The sequence below is a fragment of the Carcharodon carcharias genome, chromosome 1 (genome assembly GCF_017639515.1).
Source record: "Carcharodon carcharias isolate sCarCar2 chromosome 1, sCarCar2.pri, whole genome shotgun sequence".
NCBI classification, from domain to species: Eukaryota; Metazoa; Chordata; class Chondrichthyes; order Lamniformes; family Lamnidae; genus Carcharodon; species Carcharodon carcharias.
This window is the reverse complement of record NC_054467.1, coordinates 183880982-183906480: the sequence shown is the minus strand read 5'-3', so window position 1 is coordinate 183906480 and position 25499 is coordinate 183880982.

Genomic DNA, 25499 nt, shown 5'->3' with positions numbered 1-25499 from the left:
ACTTTTGATATGGCACTTTATCAAATGTCTTCTGGAAATCTAAGTACAGTACATCCACCAGCTCCCTTTTATACACAGCACATGTGACTCCTTCAAAGACCTCCAACATATTGGTTAAACATGGTTTCCCTTGGATAAAATCATGTTGACTCTCCCTGGTTGCCTTGAATTTTTCTAAGTGCCCTGTTATAACATCTTTAACAGTAGCTTCTTTCATTTTCCCTATGACAAATGTTAGGTAATTGGTCTATAATTTAAAAGCAAAATACTGCAGATGCTGGAAATCTGAAACAAAAACAAAAATAGCTGGAAAAGCTCAGCAGGTCTGACAGCATCTGCGGAGAGGAATACCGTTAACGTTTTGAATCCGTATGACTCTTCATCAGGGTCATATAATTTCCTACTTTCTGTCTCCCTCCTTTTTTGAATAAGGGAGTTATTTTCCTATTTTTCATTCTAATGGAACCTTCCCAGTATCTAGGGAATTTTATAAAATTAAAACCTGTGCATCAGCTATCTCACTAGCCACTTCTTTCAAGGTCTTAGGATGACCTTGAGATTTGTCAGCCCGCAGCCCCAACAATTTGCTCAATACCACTTCCCTGGTGATTGTAATTTTCCCGAGTTCCTCCCTCCCTTCCACTTCCTGATTTACAGCTATTTCTGGGAGGTTACTTGTGTCCTCTATGGTGAAGACTGAAGCAAAATACCTGTTTAATTCTTCCGCTATCTCCCTACTTTCCATTATCAATTCCTCAGACCCACTCTCTATAGGACCAACACTCACTTTGTTAACTCTTTTCTTATTTAAATATAAATTATTTAAATTATAGAAAATCTTACTATCCATCTTTATGTTACTAGCTAGTTTTTTTCTCATACTCTAATTTTCCCCTCTCTATTAATATTTTGTCATTCTTTGCTGTTCTTTATATTCCTTCCAATCTTCTGACCTGCCACCCTTCTTTGCGTAATTATATGCTTTTTCTTTAAGTTTGACACTGTCTTTAACTTTTTTAGTTAACCACAGATGGTGGGCCCTCCCCTTGGAATTTTTCTTTCTCATTGGAATGTATATATTCTGTGTGTTCTGAAATATCCCATTGAATGAACTTCTAGTGACATATCTCTTAGCTACATTTGCAAGTTCGCTTTAGCTAGCTCTGCTTTCATGCACTCATAATTACCCTTATTTAAGTTTAAAATGCCAGCCTTGGATGCACTCAATTCTCTCTCAAAATAAATGTAAAATTCAATCATTTTTTGATCGCTGTTACCTCGGGGCACCTTCACTAGGAGGTCATCAATTAATCCTATCTCATTGCACAATACCAGGTCTAGTATAGCCTGCTCTCTGGTTGGCTTCAGAACATCGTGAGCATTTAATGGCCTGGAGCTGAGTTCAGAGCCCAATTCGAGGTCCTCGGGCATAGCAGAAGGTGGGGGCTTAGCTTGGGCGGATAATTTGTAAGGCAAATTACCACCATGACTGGACTTGCCCTTGTTTTGGAAATGGTTGAACAGGGATAGGAGAGGGCACTTGATGGCATGGGGAGCCTTACTCAGGCAGCCCCACATTTCTTGGATGCCTCCTTTTAGGCCCTGATTGAGGCTGTGGCAGACAGGAGAGATGTAATTTTCCCTCTTTTGTGTTTTATGCCACGGAGATATGCAGAGATGACGCACCAGTTTCTATGTCTGAACAGGAGTTTTTATTCGCATTCTTCTAAAACGTTTGCAGTACAAGCTTACTGTTTGATTTTAGTTTCTTTTTCTCTATAACCATAACCAGGCTTGACTAATAGCACATAGAGAGCACTTAACAGGCACACATAATCAAACAGCGAACAATTGAATATAGCATCTTTTCCCCCTTGTAAAATTAAAAGACCTTAATTTAAATTAAATCATCATAAACAGCAAACATATGGCACGTTTGCGTTTGAAATTTTTCTGCTTGATGTGAACCCAATCTGCCACTTCAAATCAGGGTTCCCTTGTGCATATTCACATGTCTAAGTACACTTTTGCTTTACCTTGTCGTTTTGCGATTTCTTCTGCTTTCACTCTGATATTCTTGTTGGATAGCAATGATGGCTTAAGAATGGTCAGCGGCAAGCGAAAGTTATGAAAGTCATATGTTTGGCTGGTGTCTTTCTGCTCAGAGAGTGTGGTTTGGATTGATATATGAGAAGTAGGATGTGAATGGATTGTTCAAAAATTCCCCTTCTGACATAGCAACCCTCAGACTGCCCTTGATCAAAATGTTGAATCACTCAGTGTCGCTATTCAATTAAAGATTGTATTGCAATGATGGGTGGTGAGTTCCATAGCTTGCTAGGAACTCCATAAAATGACTGGAAACAAGCTGTGATGCATTGTCCATAGGGATAGATTCTGACAAACCCCATTTTGTAAACAATTTGTTAAGAATGTCAATGATCCAAGTGGTGGTTATGTTGCAGTAATTCTTGGCCATTGCTATGTACATTGTGAGCAACAAGCAAAAAACATTGATTCCTAGGTGCTAATTGTACTTCTCCAAAAATACCTACTTGGAGTTGTTGCCATGTTTTATTGACCATGGGGTCAGTTGTAGAGGTGTGGGACACAGTGTAACAGATTTTTCACTTAGTGTACAAGCTACACACTTTCTAAAGAACTCTTGTTATGATGTGGCAGATGGTGTGTGCCAGGCAGACTAAATCCACAAGGGAAACTTGGCCACACTGTGACAACGGTTTTGCAATTTATATTTATAACAAGAAGATGTGAGTACTGAATTCAGAAGTAATGAGTCCACTAAGACCTTTAAGATTTTAAAAATTAAATTAAAATATTTATTAGCAAAAAGAAGATAAATAAAACTACAATGACTTAAAATATAACAAATCCTAAAATTCCTAATTAACCTAATTATACACCCCATTTAAGGCAACAGTCCAAATTAGATTTTAAATTTAAAAAGCAAGCCAGAAAATTACCACAGTACCCACTTGACAGAGGAATTCCCAACGGCTTGTCTCCAAATTTAGTTACTGGGCACAGCAGACTTATGCACAAATGGTTGGAGGCTTCCTGAAGGCTGTTTCACACACTCCTGTTAGATTTTACATGGCCCCCCAACATAGCTTTTCATTCTCCTTTATATATGTTTCTCTCTCTTTAATCTGTACATTCCATTGTTCCATGTGTTTTTGGAAATTTGCTTTTCCCATAATATAAAAAAAAATTCATTTTGCCAATATTGTCAATAAACTTTGGGAAAAATAAACATACTGCTTGGCCTTGCTTATCTGGCTAGTTGTAAACATCAGAACATCCCTTTGATATACTTCACTTGTCTAAGAATGCAAATTTCCTTCACACATTGTATGCTAAGACAGCATCCATGTTTACTCATTAGCATTTCCAGTACATTTCTACACCTAGCTTTTTTGATAATTTCAAGCTTGCAGTCTACTTAACCCCAATGCAATTAAATCACAGAGGCAGAACCATCTGCACTCACACCCATAAACCTACGTTACAATAAACCAGAATAATATTATGAAAATTATTATACTTTCATAGCTTTCTTCTATGTGGTGATCTATTGCTAGCCACCAGACTGCTTCACAATAACACCTGGATGCCCATCATGGACAAGATGCTGTAATGCTTTCAGAATAACCACTTGGGGGAGGCGATAGCATAGTGGCATTGTCACTGGACTAATAATCCAGAGACCTATGGTAATGCTCTGGGGACATGGGTTTGAATCCCACCATGACAGATGGTGGAATTTGAATTCAATAAAATCTGGAATTATAAATTAAAAAACCCATCTGGCTCAGTAATGTCCTTTAGGGAAAGAAATCTGCCATCCTTACCTGGTCTGGCCTACATGTGACTCCAGACTCTTACTGGTTGACTCTTAAATGCCTTCTGGGAACAAGGGCAATTAGAGGACAGGCAATAAGTGCTGGCCAATGATGCCCGATGTGAACAAATAAATAAAATTTCTGCTGCAAAACAGTTGGCATCAAAAAACAATGAGCTAATTGCATACTCTGTTGTATGGGACCAATTATTCCTCTATTTCACGAGGCCACTTGTCTTTAGGAACTGCTTACTTTCTGCAGCATGCTGTCTGTTGCCGATTCTGCCTTCAACTCCTCCTGAAACAAGATTCACAGGTGAAATCACAATGTCACAAGTTGCTTCATTTATCACTAATGCTGCCTGCGATAGTAGTACAGCAAAACATGTCAGCTACTTGGTTGCGCGAACATCTGAGATACTCAACTTTGAAGTAGTACTGATGAAGATGATCTGACCACCTGTAGATGTGTAGAGGTCAATAAACAGATCCCGGCATGGCTAACAATATTGTGGATGATCAGTCTGGTGATTGAAGTTTCTACTTTAGAGGTACATGTGCCAATGTTCACTGGTGCTTCATGGACTACAGTAGAGTATTTACATGCAGTTTCCAACAATGGACATGACATTTGAGTGATTGGTCATTTGCTTACTTCAATGTACTGTGACAGTGCAGCTTCTATTGCATTTACTGACAGATCTGTTCTGAGATATGTTTCTGCGTAAGGGTTGAAATTGCGAGGACTGATGGAGATACTATCTTTGCCTTTAACATGTAAAATGCTGTTTTCTATGTGAATGTCCATTTCTGTGGTGCATCTTTGCACACTAGCTTTCAAAGAAGCCCTGCAATCTCTGCATATTTGGGAATTAAGTTATGATAAAAGCTGATATAGTACAGAGGAATGATGCCAACACTTTCACATTAGACAGGGTCAGACGTAGATGGATGGTTTTGATATTGTTTTGTGTAGGCTTTACTCTAACTGCTGTCACTTTCTATCCTACAAAGTCAATTTCAGATGCTGCAAACGCGTATTTGTCCTCTTTGAGCATCAAACTGTGCTGTTCAAGTCGAGTGAGCATTCCTGATAACCACTGGTGGTGTTCTGCTTTGTCCCTTCCATGGACAACAAGGTTTAAAGCAGATAAAAGCAAAATACTGTGGATGCTAGAAATCTGAAACAAAAATAGAAATAGCTGGAAAAACTCAGCAGGTCTAACAGCATCTGCGGGGAGGAATACAGTTAACGTTTCGAGTCCGTATGACTCTTCATCAGAACTAAGAAATATAGAAATAAGGTGAAACATAAGCTGATTGAGGGGGGTGGTGGGACAGGTAGAGCTGGATAGAGGACCAGTGATAGGTGGAGACAAAGAAGAGATTGCCAAAGGTGTCATAGACAAAAGGACAAAGGGATGTTTAAAGTAGGCTGAGTATTCCCTAAACGTCTGACAAGACTGAGAAATGATCTTCTGCCATGCGTTGGTGCTGAACTTAGTCCATAGGTCTTTCTGCGATACTGAAACATACTTCTGTGAGTAATAAAATCTGTTAGATATTGGCTTTGCTCTGCTTGTCGTAGCTGAAGATAGCTCTGTTGCATGTCGAGCTTCATGAAGACTGTGGAGTCATGAAATAATGCCGATTATATTAATAATGCTTGGATTATATGACTGATTGCTTTGTTGACCACTTTAAGGTCAGCACATAATTTAAGTTTGCCATTTTGTATTGTGCAGTGACTAGGTTCAATATCCATAGCGATGAGTCAACTTTCTCAACTGTACTATCTGCTTCTAGTCGCTTCAGTTTTTGTGACACTTCAGTGCAGATTGCAAATGGCAAACTTTACGAAATGGGTGGAAATGACATATCAACATGAGAAGCTTGTCAGTACCCTTTAAGCTCCCCAAATCCAATTAATAAGGAAGGATACCATTGTACATTATCAGTGTCATTGATCATGTTATTGTGTGCTCCGTTGCGGTCTTCAAGTTTGAAGTCAAGTTTATCAAACAGGTTTATCCTCAAAAGGCTGCCTTTGGCTATGTAGAATGTGAAACTGTCTTGAGTGAAATTTTGTAATGTACTGGAACTATTATTGCCCCAAACCAGGATAATTATGTCAATGTAAGCTTGAAGAGTTTGTCACAGGCATGAGAGAAAGCTGTGAAAAATGAGAATGGCAGAATTTGTCACTCAATATAGATACTTTTGTGACAACATCGATGAGAAGCGATACTGAAATGTCTGCGGTCTCAACTCTGCAATCCTTAAAATTACCTGGTGTTTTACTGTCCTTGATGGTATACGCATATCATATTTCACTCTCAGAAAAAGACTGCCCCATGTGTTGAACTGATGAAGTCCTCTTCTTCAACAACCTGCACACATTTGGAAATTGATTCCACTTTAAGCAGGAGTTACACTTTTTCCCTTGAGCTGGACATGGTGTTGTGAATCGATGGGTACCTCCACAATTTGGGCACATTTTTGAGGGTATCTGACCATGATAGGCTCTCTAACACCTAACGGTATACCATTGGATTGATATACATTTCTTTGGCCTGAAGTATTTTTCAAGAACACTTTACTATTGTAACAAACGTAGACATACCTACTGTAGGCTGCTTGAATAGTCATTGACCTTCAACTCTGAGACAATAAACGAGTATTGCGGGTGGCTGCTACATCAGGACTGTTGATCCCCATAACGAGCAAGTAGGTCTTGAACCTCAAAATCTTTTGATGCCATGTCATGGGTGGATCTCCTGGTGAAGGAAGGAAATATGCTGGAGCCGGTAAATTAAAACTATTCTCCATCTTGTTGCTAACTATTGTGTTTTATGCCTTGGCGATACGTAGAGATGACACATCAGTTTCTATGACTGAACAGGAGGTTATATTCGCAATGCTTCTAAAATGTCTGCTGCACAAGCTTACCGTTGCTTAGTTTCTCTTTCTCAGTAACCCCACCAAGGCTTGACTAATAGTACTCAGAGAACAGTCAACAGGCACATAATAAAATTGAATAATTGAACAATTTATTACAACACTCATCATCTGGAAGAAGAGCTGCAAAGAGCCAAACCAAGCAGGCATGGCTGGAAGCAGCCACTGTGGTCAGCAGGCCTATGTTCCTCTCAAGAATTCAAATATTCCCTCTTCACATAATAAAGCTTCTCAGCTCTAGAAATGTTAAATTGGTGCGTCTATATGAGAAACTGAGTTTCAGTCTCCCTTTTTATATAACATGTTCACATTGTAGTCATGAGCACTATTAGAGCACAGCTGTGTTTCCTACATCTATGCTCAAATGATTCCCAGAATCTCCATTTTTCCCACTTTGGCCATTTGGAAATTGCTAACTGTTGCTCCCCATAACCCCAAATAACTACAATGAGCCCTCTCCAGGGTGGTGTCCTAGGCCAATCATCTTCTGCTGCTTCATCAATAACCTTCCTTCTATCATAAGGTCAGAAGTGAGGATGTTCACTGATTATTGCACAATGATCTGCACCAATCGCGACTGCTCAGATACTGAAGCAGTCCATGTCCAAATGCAGCAAGACCTGGACAACATCCAGGCTTGGGTTGAGAAGTGGCAAGTAACATTCGTGCCACACAAGTGCCAGTCAATGACCATCTCCAACAAGAAAGAATCTAACCATTGCCCTTGACATTCAATGACATTACCATCGCTGAATCCCCCATTATCAGCATCCTGGGGATTACCATTGACCAGAAACTGAAGTGTTCTAGCCATAAAAATACTGTGGCTACAGGGGCAGTTCAGGGGCTAGGAATCCTGCGATGAGTAACTCAACTCCTGACACCCAAAGCCTGCCCATCATCTGCAAGGCACAAGTCAGGAGTGTGATGGACTACTCCCCACTTGCCTCACTGAGTGCAGCTCCAACAACATTTGAGAAGCTTGACAGGATGAAGCAGTCTGTTTGATTGGCACCTCACCCATCACCGACACACAGTAACAGCAGTGTGTACCATCCGCAAGGTGCACTGCAGGAACACGCCAAGCCTCCTTAGACACCACCTTCCAAACCCACGACCACTACCACATGGAAGGACAAGGGCAGCAGGCTCTGGGAACACCACCACCTGCAAGTTACCCTCTAAGTCACTCAACATCCTGACTTGAAAATATATCGCCGTTCCTTCACTGTTGCTGGGTCAAAATCCTGGATTCCCTTCCCAACAGCCCTGTGGGTGTATCTATACCACATGGACGGCAGCAGTTTAAGAAGGCAGCTCATCACCACTTTCTCAAGGGCAGTTAGGGATGGGCAATAAATGCTGGACTAGCCAGTGAAGCTCACATCCCATGAAGGAACAAAAAAAAACTGGCATGCTGGCTGCTGGCTCACCGCATCCACCCTGCCTTTGAAAATATAATTGCATCACTAAGTTGTTAGGAACCAGTGACACATTATGAGTGCGAGATTTTCCAGGCCCCTCCCCCCTCCCCAAACTCAGCCTCGCCCCTTTGTACAATTGAAAATTCAGCCCTTTGTATCAAAATTAGTAATTTTGTGCTCTGTGCTCTCTGCCTAAGCGCTACTGTACAGGGGCTGAGATATCTCAAACTTATTTAACCCGGGACCCTTTCAGCTGCCACAGAAGAGTCTTCCTCTCACCATCCCAAACTGGTTCAATCTGAGGCTCCAGAAATTAAAAGGCCATCGCTGAAAATTTCCTCTGTAATCTATCTATAATAAACTGATTAGTTGTGATTTTTTTCCTCCTCTCTGTAACACACTGCGGTGTCAAATTTCCCCACAATTGTCTATATTAAAAATTGGTGCTTAAGCTGCCACACTAGCAACTAGCCGGCAATGAGGAAAATTGCCCAGGTATGTCCTGTCCACAAAAAGCAGGACAAACCCAACCCAATGAATTGCCATCCCATCAGTCTACTCTCCATCATCAGCAAAGTGATGGAAAGTGTGGTCGATAGTGCTATCAAACGGCCCTTACTCATCAATAACCTGCTCACTGCTGCTCAGTTTGGGTTTCACCAAGTCCGCTCAGCTCCTGACCTCATTACAGTCTTAGACCAAACATGGACAAAAGAGCTGAAAACCCGAGGTAAGGTGTGAGTGCCTGCCAAGGCCAAGTGTGGCATCAAGGAGCCCTAGCAAAACTAGTGTCACTGGAAATTGGGGGGAAACACTGTTTGGGGCCATACCTAGCACAAAGGAAGATGGTTCTGGTTGTTGGAGGTCCATAAGACCATCAGACCATCAGACCATAAGACGTAGGAGCAGAAGTAGGCCATCTGGCCCATCGAGTCTGCTTTGCCACTCAGTGAGATCATGGCTGATCTGATAATCCTCTACTCCACTTTTCTGCCTTGTTGCCATAACCCTTAATTCCCTTACTGCTCAAAAATCTGTCTATCTCAGCCTTGAATATACTCAATGACCCAACATCTACAGCCCGCTCCGGTAAAGAATTCTATAGATTCACTAGCTTCTGAGAGAAGAAATTCATCCTCATCTCTGCTTTAAGTGGGCACCCCCTTACTCTGAGATTATGCCCTCTGGTCCTAGACTCGCTCACAAGGGGAAACAACCTCTTAGCATCTAGCCTGTCGAGCACCCGATGAATCTTATGTTTCAATAAGATCACCTCTCATTCTTCTATACTCTAACAAGTACAGGCCCAACCTACTCAACCTCTCCTCATAAGAAAATCCCTCCACACCCAGGATCAACCTAGTGAACCTTCTCTGGACTGCCTCCAATGCCAGTAAAGCTTTCCATAGATAAGGGGACCAAAACTGTTCACAGAATTCTAGGCATAGTCTAACTAGTGCCTGATATAGTTTTAGCAAGACTTCCCTATTTTTATACACGTTGAAATAAAGGCCAACATTCCATTTGCCTGCTGAACTTGTATGCCAGGTTTTTGTGAAACATGCAGGAGGACCCCCAAACCTCTCTGTGCTGCGGCTTTCTGTAGTCTTTCTCCATTGAAATAATATTCAGCTCCTCTATTCTTCCTGCCAAGTTTTGCCTACTCACTTAAACTGTCTATATCCTTCTGTAGACTCTTAGTGTCATCCTCACCACTTGCCTTCCCACCTATTTTTGTGTCATCCATAAAATTGGTGATAGTATATTCACTTCCCTCATCCAAGTGTAAATAATTGTGGCCCAATCATCTCAGTCCTAAGGCAGATGTTCTTCAAGGTCGTGTCCTAGGCCCAACTTTCTTCAGCTTCTTCATCAATTATCTTCCTTCCATTATAAGTGGGGATGTTCGTTCTTGATTGCACAATGATCAGCACCATTTGCGACGCCTCAGATACTGAAACAATCTGTGCCAATATGCAGCAAGGCCTGGACAGCATTCAGGCTTGGATTGATAAGTGGCAAGTAACATTTACGGCACACAAGTGCCAGGCAATGACCATCTCCGACAAGAGGGAATCCAACCATCTCATCTTGCCATTCAATAGCATTACCATCACTGAATCCCCCACTATCAACATCCTGGGTGTTACCACTGACCAGAAACTGAACTGCTTCAACCATATAAATACTGTGGCTACAAGAGCAGGTCAGAGGATGGGAATTCTGCAGTGAGGAATTAACCTCCTGACTCCCCCAAAGCCTGCCCACATCTACAAGGCACAAGTCAGGAGTGTGATGGAATACTCTCCACTTGCCTGGAAGAGTGCAGCTCCAACAACACTCAAAAAGCTTCCAAACCCACAACCACTGCCATCTAGAAGGACAAGGGCAACAGACACATGGGAACACCACCAACTGGAAGCTCCCCTCCAAGCCACTCACCATCCTGACTTGGAAACATATCGCCATTCCTTCACTGTCTCTGGGTCAAAATCCTGGAACTCCCTCCCTAACAGCACTATGGGTGTACCTACACCACATGGACTGCAGCAGTTCAAGAAAACAGCTCACCACCACCTTCTCAAGGGTAACTAGGGATGGGGACTAAATGCTGGCCCAGCCAGTGACACCCCCAAGCCATGAAAGAACAAAAAAACATAATTTTTAACTAAACTCCAAACAAGTGACTTCTGCACTGTTTTCAAAACTCAAAAAACAACATAAGGTACTTAACTAGAAACAGAAACCCTTTGAAGAAGGGTCATACAGACTCGAAATGTTAACTCTGTTTCTCCCTCCACAGGTGCTGTCAGACCTGCTGAGTTTTTCCAGTATTTTCTCTTCTATTTCAGATTTCCAACATCCACAGTATTTTGTTTTTATTCTCTCTGTTCGAGGAAGAAGCTAAGGGCCCTCAGACCATCCTGGTGGGGGATGGAGGTGTAGAGGGATTGGACGTCCATGGTGAAGAGGAAGCGGTAGGGGCCAGGGAACTGGAAATTGTTGATGTGACGTAAGGTGTCAGAGTAATCACGGATGTAGGTGGGAAGGGACTGGACAAGGGGAGAGAGAAGGGAGTCAAGATAACGAGAAATGAGTTCTGTGGGGCAGGAGCAAGCTGAGACGATCGGTCTACCGGGGCAGTTCTCCCCTTGTCCAGTCCCTTCCCACCTACATCCGTGATTCCTCTGACACCTTACGTCACATCAACAATTTCCAGTTCCCTGGCCCCTACCGCTTCCTCTTCACCATGGACGTCCAATCCCTCTACACCTCCATCCCCCACCAGGATGGTCTGAGGGCCCTTAGCTTCTTCCTCGAACAGAGGCCCGAACAATCCCCATCCACCACTACTCTCCTCCGTCTGGCTGAACTTGTTCTCACGCTGAACAATTTCTCCTTCAACTCCTCTCACTTCCTCCAAATAAAAGGTGTGGCTATGGGTACCCGCATGGGCCCCAGCTATGCCTGTCTCTTTATGGGGTATGTGGAACATTCCTTGTTGCAGTCCTACTCCGGCCCCCTTCCACAACTCTTTCTCCGGTACATCGATGATTATTTCGGTGCTGCTTCATGCTCTCGTCAGGACTTGGAAAAATTTATTAATTTTGCTTCCAATCTCCACCCCTCCATCATTTTCACGTGGTCCATCTCTGACACTTCCCTTCCCTTCCTTGACCTCTCTGTCTCAATCTCTGGTGATAGACTGTCCACCAATATCCATTACAAACCCACCGACACCCACAGCTATCTCGACTACAGCTCCTCACACCCCACTTCCTGTAAGGACTCCATCCCATTCTCTCAGTTCCTTCGCCTCCGTCGCATCTGTTCCGATGATGCTACATTCAAAAACAGTTCCTCTGACATGTCCTCCTTCTTCCTTAACCGAGGTTTTCCACCCACGGTCGTTGACAGGGCCCTCAACCGTGTCCGGCCCATCTCCCGCGCATCCGCCCTCACTCCTTCTCCTCCCTCCCAGAAACATGATAGGGTCCCCCTTGTCCTCACTTATCACCCCACCAGCCTCCGCATTCAAAGGATCATCCTCCGCCATTTCCGCCAACTCCAGCATGATGCCACTACCAAACACATCTTCCCTTCACCCCCCTTATCGGCATTCCGTAGGGATCGCTCCCTCCGGGACACCCTGGTCCACTCCTCCATCACCCCCTACTCCTCAACCCCCTCCTATGGCACAACCCCTTGCCCACGCAAAAGATGCAACACCTGCCCCTTCACTTCCTCTCTCCTCACCGTCCAAGGACCCAAACACTCCTTTCAAGTGAAGCAGCATTTCACTTGCATTTCCCCCAACTTAGTCTACTGCATTCGTTGCTCCCAATGTGGTCTCCTCTACATTGGAGAGACCAAACGTAAACTGGGCGACCGCTTTGCAGAACACCTGCGGTCTGTCCGCAAGAATGACCCAAACCTCCCTGTCGCTTGCCATTTTAACACTCCACCCTGCTCTCTTGCCCACATGTCTGTCCTTGGCTTGCTGCATTGTTCCAGTGAAGCCCAACGCAAACTGGAGGAACAACACCTCATCTTCCGACTAGGGACTTTACAGCCTTCCGGACTGAATATTGAATTCAACAACTTTAGGTCGTGAGTCCCCTCCCCCATCCCCACCCCCTTTCTGTTTCCCCCTTCTTTTTTTTTCCCAATAAATTATAAAGATTTTCCTTTTCCCACCTATTTCCATTATATAAAATAAAAAAAAAACCCACTAGAGCTATACCTTGAGTGCCCTACCATCCATTCTTAATTAGCACATTCGTTTAGATAATATCACCAACTTTAACTTTAACACCTATGTGTTCTATTGTAGTATTGTTGTTGACATCTTTTGATGATCTGCTTCTATCACTGCTTGTTTGTCGCTACAACCACACCAACCCCCTCCACCTCTCTGTCTCTCTATCTCTCCGCCCCCCACACACACACCTTAAACCAGCTTATATTTCAGCTCTTTCCTGGACTCGAACTCAAGTTCTGTCGAAGGGTCATGAGGACTCGAAACGTCAACTCTTTTCTTCTCCGCCGATGCTGCCGGACCTGCTGAGTTTTTCCAGGTAATTCTGTTTTTGTTTTGGATTTCCAGCATCCGCAGTTTTTTTGTTTTTATCTCTTAGCATCTAGCCTGTCGAGCACCCGATGAATCTTATGTTTCAATAAGATCACCTCTCATTCTTCTATACTCTAACAAGTACAGGCCCAACCTACTCAACCTCTCCTCATAAGAAAATCCCTCCACACCCAGGATCAACCTAGTGAACCTTCTCTGGACTGCCTCCAATGCCAGTAAAGCTTTCCATAGATAAGGGGACCAAAACTGTTCACAGAATTCTAGGCATAGTCTAACTAGTGCCTGATATAGTTTTAGCAAGACTTCCCTATTTTTATACACGTTGAAATAAAGGCCAACATTCCATTTGCCTGCTGAACTTGTATGCCAGGTTTTTGTGAAACATGCAGGAGGACCCCCAAACCTCTCTGTGCTGCGGCTTTCTGTAGTCTTTCTCCATTGAAATAATATTCAGCTCCTCTATTCTTCCTGCCAAGTTTTGCCTACTCACTTAAACTGTCTATATCCTTCTGTAGACTCTTAGTGTCATCCTCACCACTTGCCTTCCCACCTATTTTTGTGTCATCCATAAAATTGGTGATAGTATAATCACTTCCCTCATCCAAGTGTAAATAATTGTGGCCCAATCATCTCAGTCCTAAGGCAGATGTTCTTCAAGGTCGTGTCCTAGGCCCAACTTTCTTCAGCTTCTTCATCAATTATCTTCCTTCCATTATAAGTGGGGATGTTCGTTCTTGATTGCACAATGATCAGCACCATTTGCGACGCCTCAGATACTGAAACAATCTGTGCCAATATGCAGCAAGGCCTGGACAGCATTCAGGCTTGGATTGATAAGTGGCAAGTAACATTTACGGCACACAAGTGCCAGGCAATGACCATCTCCGACAAGAGGGAATCCAACCATCTCATCTTGCCATTCAATAGCATTACCATCACTGAATCCCCCACTATCAACATCCTGGGTGTTACCACTGACCAGAAACTGAACTGCTTCAACCATATAAATACTGTGGCTACAAGAGCAGGTCAGAGGATGGGAATTCTGCAGTGAGGAATTAACCTCCTGACTCCCCAAAGCCTGCCCACATCTACAAGGCACAAGTCAGGAGTGTGATGGAATACTCTCCACTTGCCTGGAAGAGTGCAGCTCCAACAACACTCAAAAAGCTTCCAAACCCACAACCACTGCCATCTAGAAGGACAAGGGCAACAGACACATGGGAACACCACCAACTGGAAGCTCCCCTCCAAGCCACTCACCATCCTGACTTGGAAACATATCGCCATTCCTTCACTGTCTCTGGGTCAAAATCCTGGAACTCCCTCCCTAACAGCACTATGGGTGTACCTACACCACATGGACTGCAGCAGTTCAAGAAAGCAGCTCACCACCACCTTCTCAAGGGTAACTAGGGATGGGGACTAAATGCTGGCCCAGCCAGTGACACCCCCAAGCCATGAAAGAACAAAAAAACATAATTTTTAACTAAACTCCAAACAAGTGACTTCTGCACTGTTTTCAAAACTCAAAAAACAACATAAGGTACTTAACTAGAAACAGAAACCCTTTGAAGAAGGGTCATACAGACTCGAAATGTTAACTCTGTTTCTCCCTCCACAGGTGCTGTCAGACCTGCTGAGTTTTTCCAGTATTTTCTCTTTCTATTTCAGATTTCCAACATCCACAGTATTTTGTTTTTATTATAAAGTACTTAACACCTGATTTCTTTATATCTTTGAACACCTCACCCCTACCCCAACCCATGTTGATATCTGACCATTGTATTTGACCCTGGTTATATTTTTGACACTTGGATTTATTAAAAGAATAAAACACCAGAAGCAGAGGACAAACACTGATGAGGTAACTTTGACTATTTATGATTGTGTAAAATGGGCACTATCAATTCAGCTGCCCATTATATATGTTGAAGGAGAGACTCTGGAATATGTTGAGCACTTCCCATGCCTTGGCAGCCACCTCTCTCAAAATGTCACCATTGACGAGGAGATCCAACACCCGATCAGCTGTGCCAGCTCAGCCTTCTACAAACTACAGCAATGAGTGTTTGACAACTTGATGAAAGACCTTCGCGAGTCAACAAATGTCCTAGTGTACAGACCAGCTGTCATCACCATATTCCTGTACTACATTAAGACCTAGACTGTGTATCAGTAACACATAAGAGTGCTAGAGAAATTCCAACAAAAATGCCCCACTTTCGATTCAATGGGAGGACCCTCAAACACGTTAGTTTCTTTCTTGAAGCCAACCCTGTAAGCATTCAAGCAAAACTCCTGCAAAACCAACTATGGTGGACTGGACACCGTGTCCAGATGGCTGAAAAGACTCTCCCCTGCTAGGTCAAGTCAAATAGCCAGCATTCCAGGACAGAACAAAGAAAACGCTTTGGAGCCCTTCTTGAAGCATGGCAGCATTGGCATTAATGACAAGGAGGAATTTGCTACCAATCTCTCAAAATGGCAACAACTTGCCCATCAAACTGCATCATACTTTGAGATACAATGTCTTCATGATGGGGCAGAGTGGTGGACAGAAGGAAAGAAAAGGAAGCAAACCTGCATCCCAGATTCCACTACCTCATGGGATATTTTGCCACATCTGCTCAAAGATTTGCAGGCTGAGAATCGGCCTATTCAGTTACATGAAGACCCATGCAGAAACTCACGACCCTGAGTAGATGCCATTTTTAAATAGAGGGAACATTGGTGATATATTTCTTCTGAAAAATCAGGAAAGATGTATAATGGGTAGCTGGTTCAATAATGCCTGTATTTCATTTGTCACCCAAAGTCAAAGTTACCAGCTGGAATTTTCTGGCCCCATTGCGGGCAGGACAGGCCCTGGGTGAGGCGGCACCCAGCCAGAAGTCCATTGACTTGTGGTGGGACGGGAAGATCCTGGCGGCAGTCTGACATAGCTGACATGCAACTTTTACTGTAAATTCTCAGCCCATGACTTTTGAAATAGCATAAAGTAAATTATTTTAATATGTGGCGTGCATGATAAATTCATGGACATGCACATAATGTAATCAGTTTTCTATTTAATAATCTTGTGTAAAACACTGCAAGTTCATTAACAGGACAGGGACTTTTTTGGATTTGGTAATAAACCATTTGAAGCACAACAATAGCTCATGAAACACTCATTTGCCAGTGTACGTGCCCCACACTTGTTTTTAGTCTGAGGAAATTTTACTCTAAGATTGCAATTATTCTGTGTTGAAGTGTTGATTTTCCTGCTTTGTGTGTGTCCATGGACACAGCATGAGATACAATTCAGGTTATAAAAAAAGTTCTAAATAAGCCATTTTCTCATCAATGCTGCCACTACTAAGAGATGTGGGAAAATGTTTTAGAGCTAAACAGGCGCTATAAATAATAGGCAAAATTCACAAATAGTTAATTGCAACATATTAAATAGAAAACAATATTTATATTCAGCATGATTGAAACTCCATTATTCATGTATAAATCCGAGAAAGAAACAATTGATCAGCATTCTTTAATTCTCAGATATGTACCTGCCTCCCCACCAACATGTTTTGTTTTTAATTAATGATGCATTTACTTGCCAAACAGTGAGATGGCAGCAAAACGCAGTAAAGTGCTCACAGGTTGACCTCTGGCAAAAGTCAGCCTCAAAGATCATGCTTCCAAATGTGAGTATATGTACCCAACTAATTTGTGTGTGTTGCAATGGGAAGCAGATGTTTGCTAATTTGAAGCATATAAATGGTTACAGAGCAACACATATGCAGGTAATCAGATGATCAGTACGTTTCCAGTTAAAATGTCACATAGAAGTTACACCTGAGTCCAAGTTTCTGGTCCAGCAGAAAGAGTTAAAAAAGTGATTGCTACATCCCATTTAATTGTACTTAGGTCACACAGCCAGAACCCACAAATCTTTTCACTTTAAAATTCTAACAATGTGTCCTGTTAACCGTAACCACTGCCCCACTGCATTTGCAAGCACACATTCACACAAATGCAGTCACACAGACTGGTGCCACGATTGACCCTGAATATATGCTTTGTAATGTTACTGTAGCATGAAGGACTTGAGAAAAGAACTGCGAGTATACATCATAAGAAGGTAATAAGGCATTACAAGACCAACTTCACACTCAGCTTGTCCACCAAGGGCTTTTTTTCATTTACAACAATAACCCAATGTTTTGGTAGGCAGGCTCCAGTCCACTTAGCAAGTGAGGCGGCATGGGTGGAATGCCAGGTATGTCTACAGAGCAGCACAACGCAGGCAGGCTGACGCCAGGAGAGAATAGGCAGGTACCTATTGAATTACAGGATTTCTACAAATCTAATCCACATGTAATGTGAGACTCATTATATATCCAGCCTCAGCCAGAGCCGAGGACGACAGGAGATGTGTGTGACCCATGGGCAGTGATCCCAGCTAAGAAGCTGTCTGAAGACAGCTTGGCCCTGGGAGAGAGTTTTCTTTTTTCTCAGGAAAGGTTACACGAAGCATGACAACTACTTGTTTTGTGCTCACCAGGCAAGCAAATACCTCCCAGCTCTCCACCTCTTTTTTTTAAAGCAATTGTTGTCACACTTCCTTTCCTCTACAAAATGCCTAAAGATATCGAAGCTATCCTGTGGTGCTTGACACGAGTTGACTGGTTGTCAGGGTGCTGCTCCAGGCTGTCAGATACCTGAATCCCATCACTTCTCACACTTTGGAAGCCTTTTCTTCTCTCCAAACCCTTTGGTGTGGCCTCCCTCACCCAACCTCTGTGGTAGGTAAGGACAAAAAAAAATACTATTAATTCAACTCTAGACTCTGTGCACGACTCTCAAAGGCGGCATGTCGAATATGCTTTAACAAGAATGTGAAGGCCGATCTGCATTAATCTCTTCCACACAAGCAACGCTTTGGAGTGGAACTTTTTTTTTCCAAATGTTTAAATGGATGTCCTCAAGCTAACTATTATCTGAATTCTTTTAGAAGCCGCACTCATTGGACACAACTAGAGGCAAATCTTGATGATGTTGTTAAGGCACCCGAAAATAAAAGGGGTTCTGATATAATTTAGAGTCTTTTAATAAAATGTATTTCTTAACAATATTTTGATGTCATAATGTGACATTTTAAAAACTGATTGATAATGAGTTACAAATTTGTTATTTTTCCTCATTTGTATCCAAACAGCAACTATCGGCTATCATCTAATAATCATCTATAATTTGTGTGTTAAATAAAACAAAGATTTGTTACATCACAATAACATTTCCATTTATGCCATATTTTACATAAAATATACATCTTGCAAAGAGGTGTGCTTTCAGTTTATGCCTTTAGGCTTCTGCTTCAGAACGCTAAGATTTCATTACACATTTATCTGAATAGTCTTTGCATATTTCACTTAACAGGAAAGTACACTATTGTACAGAATTGTAATAAAAGAGGTAGTGCAACTAGGATCACATGACAGGAAGGGAGAACTTTACTCGGAAATAATATATTGCATGCTATTAGGATTTTCTGTATCAAATATACATTTTAGCAATTATATAATTTAAATAGGCTTTGAGATCATTACCAGTAATAAAATTTACAAGCGTGATGTCTGTAAGACAATCCAATTCTCAGTGCCAGTGTTTTTTTGACAGGAATTTTTATAATTTCCAGTGCTCACCTGCATTAGTTCTGGAATTGCTAATACTCAATTTTTTCAGGAGATGCTACACTAAGGCCTGAATTTTTGCTCCTGAGTCAGGAGCGCAGAGTCAGGACAATTCCCAGCTCCATAAATTCAACCCAGTAGTAAGTGCCCTGGAAGGTCAGATCTTTGGTCTGGCAGTGGTGGTGAGTTTGTGTGGAAATGGGAGTCATGGCTGGTGACCCTGGAAACAGTGTAGAGGCTGCTGGGTGCAAGGGCAGGCCTTGGTGCACTGGCTCTATGTGGAAGTTTTTAAAAGAGGCAATAAAATATAAAACATCCCTCCAACCATCATCCCTCACACCCTCTCATCACCCCACATGCCCCATGCCTCATCCATGCCACTGTATGCCCCTCTACTCACCCCCCATGGGCCCTCATAATCACCATGCCAACATATGCTCCTCTACCCACAGACCCTCATACCCTCCGTGCCAATGTATGCCCCTTTATCCATCCCCCGGCCCTTTATAGCCCCTGTGCTAACTTACAGCCAACTCATGACAACCCCGGCCCACCCAACCACCACCTTTTGCCCTTACACTCTTCATGCCAACTCACCCTGTATCAAACAGGGACAAGCCTCAGGATGCATGCTGAGGTTAAATAAAATAAAGTTTTAAGGGCTGAATTTTCCATTCTGGAGATTAAGTCCAGCGGCAGGTGGGAAAGTGATTCCTACAGGGTGACAGGATGGCTGAACATGCGCAATCTTCTGCTGGTTAGCTCATTAATTATGCATCTGTGAGGAGCTCGGCAAATCTCATGGCAGAGAGGGCAGAAAGTCACCCACCTCGCATTTACCTCATGGGTTGAAGGTCCTGGTGTCATATTTAAATCAGTGTCAGTTCTGGAGTTACGCAGGTTTTAATCTGTCTAACATTTCCTGGGTACTATTCAGATAAGTACTGCAGAGTTGTCCCAAATCTCCGACTCTGGCTCTGGTACCCCATCAGAAATTGAAAATTCCTGGGTAATTCCAACATAAGTCAATACATCAGTGCTTCCACAGGGTCCCGATACTCAGCTTCTGCCATATGCCCAGTCTCTGACAATGTGGATACCGGAAGATTTGCCCAAGGTTTGGTAACAACTTAATAACAAAATATGAAAAAAGCAGCACAAAAAGAAAATAAACACAAAGGGTCAAGATGAGTTCTGGTAAATATTCAGGAACTGTAGGTGTCAATTATGCAACAGTTTTTCAATTAACTTAATCCTAACAATGAGCAGTCTGAAATTGCCCTCCCTGTGCAGCAGCACAGGCACAGGCATGTCCACAGGCACATGCACAAGGACATGAACAGGTACATGCACAGGTATATGCACAGACACATGCACAGGCATATCTACAGGCACAGGCACACACACAGGCATAGGCACATGTACAGGCACACACTTACACACACACACAGGTATAAGCACAGGCATAGGTGCAGGCACATGCACATGCACAGGCAGATGTACAGGTAGATGGACATGCACCGGACAGGTAGATGCACAGGCACAGGCACATGCACAGGCATAGGCACAGTTACATGCACAGGCAGATGCACATGCCAAGGCACAGGCATACTACAGAGGAAGCAGAAGACCTGGATTTTATTTCATGCATAATTTTTTTTTACTCGATTTGTGACAGGAAGCTTTTGCTGCTCGAATGGCACAATGACATTCCAATGTAACAGAGGCAGCTGAAACAGAGGCCAGGCTAGATGGTCTAGCAGCCTCCAGAGTCTCTTAAAGATATATTCATTGCCTTTTTGTCAAATTTTGATGAGCTTATTGTCTGTTCTGTATTTTGACAGTTTACATTCTTTGAGTGTTGACAGCTGTGGAATGTATCTTTATACTTGGTTTAATTGGAGTGCAGCGGCTTATTATTTGGGAATTTTACCTTCCTTTTCCCAAAGTATCCAGCCACCCTATCCAACCAAGAAAGCATCACCCATATCATGGACATTCTGACAGGGATTCTCTTGGCTCTTCTAGGGATGGAACATGAGGAGGAAACTTATCATTAACAACAGCAGAAGAACTCTCAGATGAATCAGAACAAGAGGCACAGCATCAGGACTTGTTATCATCATTGAGCAGCAACATGCTTGTAAATTGAGACAAAGATTAATCCAAAACTCACTTCAGCTAAGTAAATAAGAAACATTATTAGATCAAGTTCTCACTGACTACAAACCAACACAATTCATGGTGAATCTTCATTATTCCTTTGCAACCATTAATAGACAGCTTGCTACGTGCTGAGACATAATTGAGCCATAACTTCCGAGCTGTAGGGCGGTATATCTGGGGGAGTACCCCAAAGATGTGCTGGGGACCACCCACCTCCCACTCCACCACCTCCCCTGGAGTTTGGAGGTTCCCAGGCAAAACTTCCTTTAGGTAATTGCCCTGCACTGGAAACCATCCGAAAATGTGATTTAAATTGGAAACTTTGGATGGTTCCGGCTGTCATACAGCAATAGCTACCCAGAAAAAATTAGAAGAATTAAAACCGCCTCTAGCTTCTGGGTAACTATGGTACAGACCCAGACTGAGCCCCAATGGGACTTCCCCCATCCCCCCTCGAACCCCCATGGGGCTCCCTCACCATGGGACTCCCCCCATATGGGTCTCCATCTGCTCTACAGGACTCCCCCACATCCCAACTACCCCCCATGGGACTCCCCACACCCCAGGGACTTCCCCAGCCCCTGACCGCTCCCCCCAGATCTGACCCTACCCAACCACGCACCCCCACCGACTGCCCGATCACCACCCTACTGACTGTTGGCCACCCCCTCCCCCAACTACCCAACTCACTGCTGCCCCCAACTGTCTGACCACCCCACCCCACCCCCAAATGCCCAACTCAACAACACTCCCCCCATCCCATCCAAAATCTACCCATTTACCTGACAAAGCTACTTTCTCCTTGGTTTGCAAGTGGCTGGACCTTTAAACCTACTTGATTTATGGCAGCCGGTGCTGTAAAAAAAATGGGGCTTGGCAGTCGTGCAACCGACTCTGCAGCCCTCGACAGAAGGCCCTGGGAATGTGCTGCCATTCACAGTTCTCGCCCAGCCTGAATCAGAAGGTCAGGTGAGAAAGTATCAGAAGAATTCGAAGATGAGAATATAAGAGTGGAGTGTCAATCCAACTCGGATTGCCACTCCGCGAAAGTTCAGGCCCAAAGGCAGTGCTGCTCTAAAGAACCACATCAATATCCCTTGTAATCATGTCCACTTCTATGTGTTTCTACTTTCTGCTTCCGAGATATCTCCTTATGATAAAAGTACATATGGTTAGCCTTGAAATTGAGAGCTGGTTGGCTGGAGGACTTAAGCCTGGTGGGGAGGCCAGAATTTTGGAAGTGACTTGGCACATTTGGGTTTCCAGCCTTTCTTTTAAGCTGGGAAATTCCAACAGGAGGGGACGGGGCACTTCTCTTGCTTGCACATTTTCATCTCTCAAAGAGGCAGCTTTGCAAAGTGAAGCCAACATTCTCCAACATCAACCCTCGAATCACCAATTCTGTAGGGCCAAGTGAAAGTCAGATTGTTGTATATAATTTTCCAATATGCTGATGAGGGCTTACTGTCTATTTCCCAACAGCAATTGATCATTGAACACTCAAATGCTCTTGGGAAATTTACAATAAAGCATAGTGATATTGTCACTGGACTAGTAATCCAGAGACCCAGGGTTTGAATCCCACCATAGCAGATGGTGAAATTTGAATTCAATAAAAACCTGGAATTAAAAGCCTGGTGATGACCATGAAACCATTGTCGATAGTTGTAAAAACCTATCTGGTTCACTAATGTCCTTTAGGGAAGGAAATCTGCTGTCCTTACCTGGCCTGGCCTATATGTGACTCCAGACCCAAAGCAATGTGGTTGACTCTTAAATGCCCTCTGAACAAGGGCAATTAGGGATGGGCAATAAATGCTGGCTGAGCCAGCGATGCCCACATCCCATGAAGGAATAAAAAAAAGAGAAATGTTTTGGCTCGCAGTAGCTAGATGACCATCTGACATTTGAATCCCCTTGTCATCTTGAAAACCTCTGTTAGATCTCTCTCCATATTTTCTGTTCCAAGGAGGACAATCTTATCTTTTCAACCTCTTTTTTTACCTGAAATCCCTTATCCCTGTTTCCATTGTGGGAAATCTCCTTGGTTTGTCAGATCCTTTCTAATTTTTCCTGAAGTGTGCTGCTCGGAATTGTCCACAATACTCCAATTGAGGCCTCTGCTATTGTGTGCCTCCTTGGCCTGTAGTGAGAGGTAATAATAAATGACCAAGTGTTTCCTGTTGCACCTGAGCATTGTGTCTCCCCAAAGAGGGGAGAAAGAACAGACCGTGTTGCAAAAGTGTGTTATGTACCTTATGTCAAACTTCTGCAAATTGAAGGTGTCTTCTTAATTACATTCACATTTTCTGTCACTTCTTTCTGTGCAGCCTGATTACATGTAGTTGAAAAGGTTGCCCATTCTATCCAGAGATGGTGTATGTACATGCCTCACCTCCCTGAACATGGCTTCCAAGACACTATCAATGGAGCAGCCCTGAGAATTGGCTTCACACTCATTTTCCAAAATTTGTTGTTCTCCAAAACATTTCTTCCTGTCTACTGGAAGTGCTGGGAGAGCTGCATGTAAGAAAATCCTGTCACTTCAACATCCATGCTCACGCTACACCATGCAAAGTGTATTGGAAATGCAGCACCAACTGTTAATGAAAAAGGACTCCGAAAATCAGGAGGGATCCTCCAAGTGCACCAATGGTAAAAATGGCACTGAATAAAATATCTAGTCATTCTTGCCTATCATAATTACAAGGTCAAAGTTACAATTTGTAGTCAGGCCACTGCTTTATATTCAAAATGTTATTAATAATATTCTGGCACTATCTATTCCTAATTCCGGTGGTCCATATTCAACTTCATTACCAATTTGTAAAATATATGAAGGAAAAAGACAAAGCTTAAAATCTGCAATCCACACTTGATCATCAAACATAAAGAAATATTCTAACCAGCAGGTTAAAAGTAAAGCCCGAACATCGCTGATATGATTTACATTACAGCATGTGTCTTGTGGTTTGCTTAAATCATTCACAAGCAGAATCTACTATCTGTTTGGCAGATCATGGTGGTTGTACATGTGCCTATCCTGTCAGCTTCTGATACGTTTATGTGGCCACTAGTCAAAAACCATGCAGTGGTGAGAACTATTTAACTTTATTTATCAACGATGGAATGACAAGGCATCAAGTGGAATATTGTTGAGTTTTGGATTGTGAGGGCTATATATTCTACACCTGATGAGACAGAAAAAGGAAGCTGCTGGAATAATATCCTCACCACAACTTTTTGAAGGGTTTTCTATGCCAAGCAGCTGACATGATGCTGTGGATGATATATCAGTACTTGTGGGAGTACCTAGGCCAGAGCACGAGGGATACTTTTTTGTCTTTTAAACCTTGATCTTGTGCCAGGCACTTGTTTCCTCATCTCCTGCCGTCTCCTGCAAGTCCTGACTATGAACCTCTGCCACCACTTCTCAAATAGGGTAACATGGTGAAAGTCAATGTACCCCCACTTCATTTCTGCTGTGCAGTTTCTTACAGAAAAGAAGAGCAGTGATAGATAATATGATAGACCCTGAATTTATCAGGGATATGTGGGAGTTCCTTTGTAACTTGGATAAGAGTCTGGCAGAACCTATCAGATACTGCAGGGATCCAGTTGTGATGGATTTCCATCGATTCCAAGATCCCTTACTCAGCCTTGCAGGGTCAGAATTTCTGCCTGCTGATTGTGAAGCCAATGATTATTTCTTTTTAAACCACATTTGGATCAGTCCATTTGACAAGTAATTTAACTTTGGAGATGTACATGGGCAGGGTAAGGTGCTGAAAATGATGTTTTGACAGAGCTATTTAAGTTCAATAAGTTCTATGTAAGTTAGATGCCCTCCCACTGGTAACACAAATTTTAGCCGTGTCAACACTAGTGAGCAGCAATGGGTCACAGACCCCAAATTTTGAGGGCCTATAGTCTGTATAGCTTCTTTCTACCTCCCGGTGCACCCTGTTGTGCTTGTGAATACACAGATGTTAATATACAGATTCAGAGAAGCTCTTGTCAATTGGATGATATTAGCACAATTCTGTAGAAGGGGGAAATGCTGGATAAGGGAGGTTGTGGCAAGAGAAAAGCAGGGCTTCATGGGCATCCATAGGATGGTGGATAGAAAGTGAAGTAATGCATGGAGAGAAATGAAGAGACCATGCTAACAGAGGAGTTAATCAGAGGAGTGTCAGTCTGCCAAAACTACACTATCAATTGAGTTATCTTTCATATTTCAGTTTTGTGGTAAAATATGTCTCTCCAGGATTGATTTATAAAACTATCTAAAAGTTCATTAGGGATGTGGCAATTTTAAA